Raw genomic sequence first — 9,575 nt, 5'->3', positions numbered from 1 at the left:
GCGCATGCATCTGTTTACTATACATGTGCACCTCACGCAGCATTCAACTCAGGTTACATGGCCTTAACTTGTGTTTTTTATTTTCATTTCACTTCACCTTTATTTAACCAGGTAGGCTAGTTGAGAACAAGTTCTCATTTGCAACTGCGACCTGGCCAAGATAAAGCAAAGCAGTGTGACACAGACAACAACACAGAGTTACACATGGAGTAAACGATAAACAAGCCAATAACACAATAAACAAGTCAATGACACAATAGAAAAAAATAAAGTCTATATACAGTGTGCAAAAGGCATGAGGTTGTAGGCAATAAATAGGCCATAGGAGCGAATAATTACAATTTAGCAGATTAACACTGGAGTGATAAATGAGCAGATGATGATGTGCAAGTAGAGATACTGGTGTGCAAAAGAGCAGAAAAGTTTTTTTTTTAAACAGTATGGGGATGAGATACTGTAGGTAGATTGGGTGGGCTATTTAAAGATGGATTATGTACAGCTGCAGCAATCGGTTAGCTGCTCAGATAGTTGATGTTTAATGTTGGTGAGGGAAATAAAAGTCTCCAATTTTTGCAATTCGTTCCAGTCACTGGCAGCAGAGAACTGGAAGGAAAGGTGGCCAAATGAGGTGTTGGCTTTGGGGATGATCAGTGAGATATACCTGCTGGAACGTGTGCTACGGGTGGCTGTTGTTATCGTGACCAGTGAACTGAGATAAGGCGGAGCTTTACCTAGCATAGACTTATAGATGACCAGGAGCCAGTGAGTCTTGGCGACGAATATGTAGCGAGGGCCAGCCGACTAGAGCATACAGGTCGCAGTGGTGGGTGGTATAAGGTGATTTGGTAACAAAATGTGAGTCTGCGATAGACTGCATCCAGTTTGCGGAGTAGAGTGTTGGAAGCTATTTTGTAGATGACATGAAGATAGTCAGTTTTACTAGGGTAAGTTTGGCAGCGTGAGTGAAAGGAGGCTTTGTTGCGAAATAGAAAGCCGATTCTAGATTTGATTTTGGATTGGAGATGTTTATTATGAGTCTGGAAGGAGAGTTTACAGTCTAGCCAGACACCTAGGTATCTCTGTCATGGTCGTTGGAATGAATGGACCAAGGCGCAGCGTACTTACAGTTCCATCTGTTTAATAAATATGCAACTCATCAAAAACAATACAGGCGAAAACCAAATGTAACATTCTATGCTATTCACAGGCAGCTACACAAAAACAAGATCCCACAAACGCAGGTGTGAAAAGGCTGCCTAAATATGATCCCCAATCAGAGACAACGATAGACAGCTGCTTCTGATTGGAAACCACACCAGGCCAACAAAGAAATATAAAACATAGATTGCCCACCCTAGTCACACCGTGACCTAACCAAATAGAGAATTAAAATGATCTCTAAGGTCAGGGCGTGACACCTCCATTCTCTATTGAAAAGCAGAGATGACATGTACTTTTCCCGCTTCCCCTGTTTCGAGACACACATGTTATTTAGTATATGTAAAGACAATATTAATTCAAGAATAGCCTGATGGGTGACAATATTAGCCTATCACTTGTGAATGATATATGATCACTTATGAATGATCCCCATCATAAGCATAAGCATCATCAGCATAAGGAAAGAAACAATGCCTTTTCATATTCGCACACCTCATGTAGCCTAGCCAATAGGCCTATATGTTTTGATAAGGTTTGTATCACAACTAAAGTGGACAAATAACTTAAAATGAAGCACATTAATCTGCTTTAAACGGGGTGTAGAATGGCCTCCCGAGTGGCACAGTGCTAACCTGTGCCACTAGAGATACTGGTTCGAGTCCAGGCTCGGTCGCAGCCGATCGCAACTGGGAGACCCATGGGGCGGCGCACAATTGGCCCAGCGTCGTCCGGGTTAGGGGAGGATAGGGCCAGCAGAAATGTTCTTGTCCCATCGCTCACTAGCGACTCCTGTGGTGGGCCGGGCGCAGTGCACGCTGACACGGTTGCCAGGTGTACGGTGTTTCCTCCGAGACAATGGTGTAGCTGGCTTCCGGGTTAAGCGGGCATTGTGTCAAAAAGCAGTGTTGCTTGGCTTGGTTGTGTTTCTTCGCCTCTCCCGAGTCTGTACGGGAATTACCAGGGATGGGACAAGACTGTAACTATCAATTGGATACCATGAAATTGGGGATAAAAAGGGGTAAAAAAATATAACAAAAATGTGAAATGTATAAATTAAATCAAAGGGTGTAGAGCCTAACTGGCATACATAAGCAGCGCATGAGTTTCAAGTTCATAATAAAAGCATTACATGCATGATCACATTTTCTGTCACTTTTGATAATGGTGTTTTCCCTATAGCCTACTGTCATATGCACATTGGTGAGCTTATAATGTGAAGGAATAGCTGAATAGTTTATCAACATTTTAAGCTAAACATATTGATCTGATGTGTCAGCCACATTGTGAAAAAAAATGTTTTTGATGCCAGTGGTTGTATTAATTTGTGATCTATCGTATCTCCAACTGTGGCAGAATATGTTTGGAATATTAATTTCTCGGACAGAATAGAATAGTACTATGGGGGATAGTAGATGGACATAGGCTAGTGCTTTTGCTGTTTGTTAGGCCTACTCACCTTGTTGGCTGACAACATTTATTGTGGACAGTTCTTCCAATATATTCAATATGCACCTCGGAATTGGATAAGGACACGTGCAGTTGCGTTCCCGATGTGTCTGTTTTCATTTGTAGCCTGTGAGAAAGACCCGATCAGGTGATGGAGAGCCATGTGAGTGAGATGTGTTTCAGAGCATGCAGCACTCAGGGAGAAGAGCACAACGCAGCACTCCGGGCCAAGGGCACAAATGCCACTGGGCGCAAAAGGCCTGGATTTTTTAGGGTGCATTACGGTCACACAAAGGGGATAGCGGCGTGAAATTTGAGGCATTATCAAGTGCTTGTCAAATTGTGAATGTGAGACTGATGAAGTGTGTACAGCCTGCACAGCTCATGACTTTCAAGCAACTTTATTCAAATCATCATTAGTCTCATCATGCAGCCTTACAATGTATTAAATATCCAAACATATAGAACAAATAAAGGTACATTAATAACTAAATTATGCATAAAAATCTATCAAGTTCCTTGGCGTACACATCACTGACAAACTGAAATGGTCCACCCACACAGACAGTGTGGAGAAGAAGGCGCAACAACGCCTCTTCAACCTCATGAGGCTGAAGAAATTTGGCTTGGCACCTAAAACCCTCACAAACTTTACAGATGCACAATTGGGAGCATCCTGTCGGGCTGTATCACCACCTGGTATGGCAACTGCAACGCCCACAACCGCAGTTGTGGGGGTAAACTACCTGCCCTACAGGACACCTACAGCACCCGATGTCACAGAAAGGTCAAAAAGATCATCAAGGACAACAACCACCCAAGCCACTGCCTGTTCACCCTGCTATCATCCAGAAGATGAGGTCAGTACAGGTGCATCAAAGCTGGGACAGAGAGACTGAAAAACAGCTTCTATTGCAAGGCCATCAGACTGTTAAATAGCCATCACTAGCACATTACAGGATGAATATATACATTGATTTCAAATCAATGGCCACTTTAATAAATGGAACACTAGTCACTTTAACACTTGAATAATGTTTACATATTTTGCATTACTCATCTCATGTCTATATACTGTATTCTATTCTAGTCTACTGTATCTTAGTCTATGCCGCTCTGAGATCGTCACGGAGCCCTTGGTACTGTTACTCATTCCGTGCACCAGTTTCAGAGGTCTACATCACCGGCCTCTAGGCACTGAACTGTGCCATTACGCACACACCTGGTCCCCATTTCCTCACTGATTTATATTTGTATAAATGTGCCTTTGGTTCACCATTGGGCTGTTGATTATTGTTCCCATGTCCGTTGGTCATGTGAGTACCTGTGCCTTGTTTAGGCTTTCGTGTCGCTTGTAGTGTGCAGATGATTATGGGTCTCGTCCCGTATTGTATCATTGTACGCTTGTGTATTCAGGTCTCGTCCCGTGTATTTTTTCGAGGTACTCCTCACTCTTTTGTTTGGGTCTCAACCCTGTGTTTTGTATACGTGTTTGTTAGGTCTTTGTCCCGTGCCTTAACAGGGCATGCTGTAATTTGGGTAGTAATAGAACAAACTGTTACGCATTCCTGCATCTGTCTCCCAATCCTTTATATGAACGGGACAGACATTTCTCATCCAAATATTTATATATTCTTAATTCCATTCCTTTACTTTAGATGTGTGTATTGCTGTGAAATTGTTAGATATTTCTGCACTGTTGGAGCTAGAATCGCAAGCATTTTGCTACACCCACAATAACATCTGGTAAACATGTGTATATGATTTGATTTTGATTTGATATAGGTGTACATATTTCTTTGTTAACCTCTCAACACAGAATAGACACCTGTGCGCACTTCCTAAAATTGTTGAGGGGAATCTGGTTGATCCTGAGAGTGGTTCCTAAGTGCAGATCTGGCCATGGGAAATCCATAGCAGCTGTACGTGTTTAAAATGTAATTAGCGGATGCTGGAGTTTTCTTTGGGACATACATATTTAATGTGGTTGTAATTGTTCCAGGATCATCTGTTACAACCCTGACCAAGAAAAAGTTCCACGATCAGCACGTGCGGAGCATGCTCCTTTTGGGGGAGAAAACAATTCTGGTTAGGGAGATGGCCCAGCACTGTTCCTCTCTGGTCCTTAGGACCCAGATTTCAAGTGATGGCAGGTTCCTCTCATACCCACCATTTTTCAGCTAGTTTGATTTCACACAAATTCCGATATTGTTCTGTCAATTCCCACCAAGTTAATGTATTTATTTGATCAGTCTTGTGATTTTGTATCTGTATGTTAATAATTTGATGTCTTTCTTTCGTACCTATACTACAGGACATTCTGCAGAAGGACACACAGGTCTACTGAGACTCGCAGAAATTTGGGGCAGGCTTAAGTTACTCAGGCAAATGTCCAAGACTGCTTTGGGTCTGAACTCCTCTCTTATTTTAGATGGGGATGAGGAGGAACAGAAGGGATATGACTACATTAGCAGTGGTGATGATGAAGAGGAGGCAGAAGAGGGAGCAACCTAGGTACTACAGTACCTTTTAATTATACTGATGTTGTTTTGTTGCCTTGAGCTTTTATGAGTTACCATAGTTTTTACATTGTTATTTGTTTTTGTGCGTAGTTGACATTTCAAATAACTGTCTTTTACATGTACATACATTCATTACAGATGGCTTACTATGGCTTCAATACATTTTATTAGGCTTTTTGTTTTTTGTTTGTTTTTCTTACTATGTACTAGACAAGTGCAGTTCAGGTTCCCTTCCTGAGAGCAGGAAGAGTTGCTTCAGAAAACAGCTGTCATACCATCTACCTTCACCAAAAGCCCACTCCATGCAGCTGTGAATCTGTCCCCCACAGTATCACCCTTTCATTTAAGGGGGACTCATTTAATTACATTCTCTGTACCTCTCAGCCCCAGACACTTATTTTTGGCTACAGAGGAAGGATGGTCCTGGGAAAATGTAAGCCCTCTTAAATTCTTAAACAGCACTTTAGATGTAAGGACTGAAAGTCCATGACTTCCACACAATGTTAAACATATGATTGAGCTTTCTTTGGTGTTTATAAACAATGGCGTAATAAAACCTAAGGAGGGAATACGGTGGTCAACAATTGAAGAGTTTATTTCCATCAGAAATATTATGCTTGTGGGTACCTTTATGTGTTTGTAAAATATAACTAATTCCTAGATTTTATACTGGTTTAGTTGCGAAACACCTTATATCCATTGTTTAGTTGGAATATGTTTGTGTCCCGTATATTAACATACAAATTCAAATCATCATAAATCTGGCTTCATGCGATAGTGTTTGGTTAGAGTTAGGTCTCATCCCAAATGGCACCCTATTCCCAAGTGCACTACTTTTGACCAGACCCTATATCTCATATTATTGTACTGTCATATTCTATTGATAAATGTTTAAATATATTTATTTTTAAATATTCATGTCACAAATATATTATTTGTACAGCTCTTTGTTTGTCACATTTGACTGTGTAAAACCTTGCAGTGCTACTTTTTTCTCTGAGAGTGAGGCAGACATATGTAATTGTACTTACCTCATGACATTTTTCATTTATATTCTTGTAGAGTCATTGTGTACACACTGAGTGTACAAAACATTAAGAACACCTGCTCTTTCCATGACAGACTGACCAGGTTAAAGCTATGATCCCTTATTGATGTCACTTGTTAAAGGGGAGGATTTTTAAGCCTTGAGACATGGATTGTGTATGTGTGCCATTCGGAGGGTGAATGGGCAAGACAAAATATTTAAGTGGACTATCTGCCGTTGCCACCACTACAGCAAATTGGCCAAACGTCATCCCACTGCAAAGAAAAAAACATAAATTAATCAAATGTATAAGCTGAGATACAATGAGGAAGGTGCATAGATGGCAGAATCCCAAAATGTTATTGTTAACACTATCCACACTGAGTTTTTAAACTACGGCGAGTGATATGGTTCAATATACCAATGAATCAGCACAATATATTACTTCATTTTTTGCCTGTCTTGAAGCTAAAATTGGCCTCATGTATACCCTGCTAATGACCATACAAAAAACAGTAACGGAGAGCAATGTAACATATGGAGGAATTTGTGGTAAGTGTATGGGGTCCGTCACCTTTATGTACCACTGCTATTGGGAAATCATGGGTACGACCCTGTGTTTTGTGAAATCATGTGAAATGCCTGTACTTGTACCTTTATTTAAACCATCCTCAGGCTATGTGAAATGATTGTACTTGTACCTTTATTTAAACCATCCTCAGGCTATGTGAAATGATTGCACAAAACACAAGGTCCTAATCATGGGACATTGTGATTTTTCTTATAAACAGCCAATGATCTTCAATAATACGTACAGTAGGTTATACGATCACATTTATTTTCTCTTTCTGTGCCTTGCCTGGCCCAACCTTTCTCTGATCACGGACTTCGCTGGCCATACTCCATTGTGCACACTGCAATATCAAAAGCAGAATGACTAAGTTCCCTTTCAACTACAAAAAGACAAGATGACCTTAACTACAAACACTAATCATCTACAGATTTCCTGCTTGGGAATGCAACTGTGAGGATAGCTGAGGCATTGAATGAGCCACAGAGTTCAAAGAGCCAAGAGAAGGGGAGACAGCTATCAGAGACAGACAAGGGAGGGAAATACTGTTCTTGAGTGCAACTTCACATACTGCCCAACTTATCTTACATCTTCAGAAGTATCACTCTGTTGCAGTTACGGAGCCTTATGTACTCAACTACTTCTGATCTAAAAACGGCATCTTAATATATTTTCACTGTTCCTACACCCACCTCAGGCAGCTACCAAGATTTGTTAGAGCAAGACTTTGTTTCGTTTTTAATTTACATATTTTAGTGCCAATAAAGGTACTAAACACAAAGATCAGAATCAGATGTGGATTTGTGAAAATGCTCCAAGGCACTAAACATTCATGTCTTCTTCATCCTTCTTCCTCCCTTTGTGGGGAGGGATAGGGAGTCAACTGAGTTCAGGGTGACAGTGTCATCCGGGCTGTCCGGAGTCAGGGGGGGTATCTGAGTGTGATGTTGTCTGGGCTGTTGTTCACCTGGGAGACTTTGGTCTGGTTGTCGTTGGCCTGGGACACGTCGGTCTACCTGTAGTTTGCCTGGGTGACGTTGGCCTGGGACACGTCAGTCTGCCTGTATTTTGCCTGGGTGACGTTTGCCTGGGTGACGTTGGCCTGGGTGACGTTGGCCTGGGAGACGTTGGCCTGGGAGACGGAGGCCTGACTGTCATTGGCCTGAGGGATGTTAGCCTGGCTTTTGTTGACCTGGGTGATGTTGTTTGGGGTGCCAACAGGGTTAAAGGGTATCCAACCTGAGAGAGGCACAATCAATTATTTAAAAGATCAGAAAGACCACACATTTTAGGAACAATTGCAGACTAAATGTACACCTACTCTACACATGTATTCCCCTTGTTGAAGCAAGCATTCCATACATGGGTTTTTAAACTATGTCAAAAGGAAGTGGCAGAACAAAAACTTAAGGTTAGGAATGGGGGTTGATATTGTTTAGGTACAAGGGTTAGTTAAAGGGAAACTCCACCAAAATAATTTGTATGTTTGTGTATACTGTGTCTAAGACAATTTTCCTAGATTGCACTCACTATATGTTGAGTCATGGGTCACTGGTCACAGGCTTCTCCCTGGAAAGAATCATTGGACCAAAGCTAAGCGTGGTGAGCGTACATTTTCTTTTATTTAGTCAAATGTCCCCAACAAAACAATAAATAACAAACACGACCGTACCGCTTACAAGGGAAATAGTGCCCCTAACACAGACAACTTCCCTCAATGACAAAAGGAGAAAGCTGCCTAAGTATGATTCCCAATCAGAGACAACGATAGACAGCTGTCCCTGATTGAGAACCATACCCGGCCAAAACATAGAAATACAAAAACATAGAAAACAGAACATAGAATGCCCACCCAAGTCACACCCTGACCAAACCAAAATAGAGACATGAAAAGGCTCTCTAAGATCAGGGTGTGACATCAAAGTACATGTGTGACCAGGAATTAGATATGCACAGGTATGGAGGGCATACAGTTTTACCACGGTCACCGTGCACACGTTAAGACTATGGAACTATGATATTGCTATGCTTTTCTTAACAATCCCACCTGTGGATATCGGGAAGGTCAGCCACAACACTGGTTACTAATTTCATCAACACATGGCATGATTTAAGATATATTTCAGCTTTGTAGTTATTATCAATATCCTTTTTCCTCTTCCATCTACAATTCCTTTCTTGCATTTCACAGGGAACTTGAACTGCAAAGGTAACTCCAACTTGTATGCAAGTTTGGTACCAAGAACTAAGCCTGTATTAGTGCATTGTTTATGTTTGTTTGAAAGCAATGTACAGCTTTAAATGTGTTTAAAACTATCATCGACTGCCAAAAGTTGGCAACAAGGTTGGAATTACAACACTAGACTGTGTCAACTGCCTCCCTAAAATATCAAAAGTGTTTCTAGCCATTCACCATGACATCCTGAGAGATTTAGCTAATTAGCTAGGAGAAGCTATCCTAACTATGGTATTAAAAGCAAATTAGGCAATTAAAAAGAAGGATTGAGTTGCCTCTAGACTGTCACGACTTCTGCCGAAGTCGGTTCCTCTCTTTGTTCGGGCGGCGTTCGGCGGACGACGTCACCGGTCTTCTAGGCATCGCCGATCCACCTTTCATTTTCCATTTGTTTTGTCTTGTTTTCTCACACACCTGGTTTACATTCCCTCATTACTTGTTGTGTATTTAACCCTCTGTTCCCCCCATGTGTGTGTGTGAAATTGTTTGTGCTCTCTGACTGGTTCACCACGGGTTATTTTGTACCCATATTCTGTTGTTCTGGGTGCCATTGGTTTTGCACATTAAACCGCTCCAGTTATTACCCAGTTCTGCTCTCCTGTGCCTGACTTC

The 9,575-nt window shown here is 41.5% G+C and overlaps 1 long non-coding RNA gene across 1 annotated transcript; it reads right to left on the bottom strand.

The window, feature by feature from the left end:
- Window positions 1-6,973: 6,973 nt before the first annotated feature.
- LOC112221453 lies at window positions 6,974-8,516 on the bottom strand. Its single transcript, XR_002949032.1, has 2 exons — window positions 8,258-8,516; window positions 6,974-7,966 (listed from the first exon to the last, which is right to left on the bottom strand). It is a non-coding gene; the product is annotated as an uncharacterized LOC112221453 (long non-coding RNA).
- Between the last annotated feature and the right edge of the window lie 1,059 nt (window positions 8,517-9,575).

The sequence above is a fragment of the Oncorhynchus tshawytscha genome, linkage group LG22 (assembly GCF_018296145.1).
Source record: "Oncorhynchus tshawytscha isolate Ot180627B linkage group LG22, Otsh_v2.0, whole genome shotgun sequence".
In the NCBI taxonomy this organism is placed as follows: domain Eukaryota; kingdom Metazoa; phylum Chordata; class Actinopteri; order Salmoniformes; family Salmonidae; genus Oncorhynchus; species Oncorhynchus tshawytscha.
This window is presented reverse-complemented; position numbering and strand designations above follow the sequence as displayed.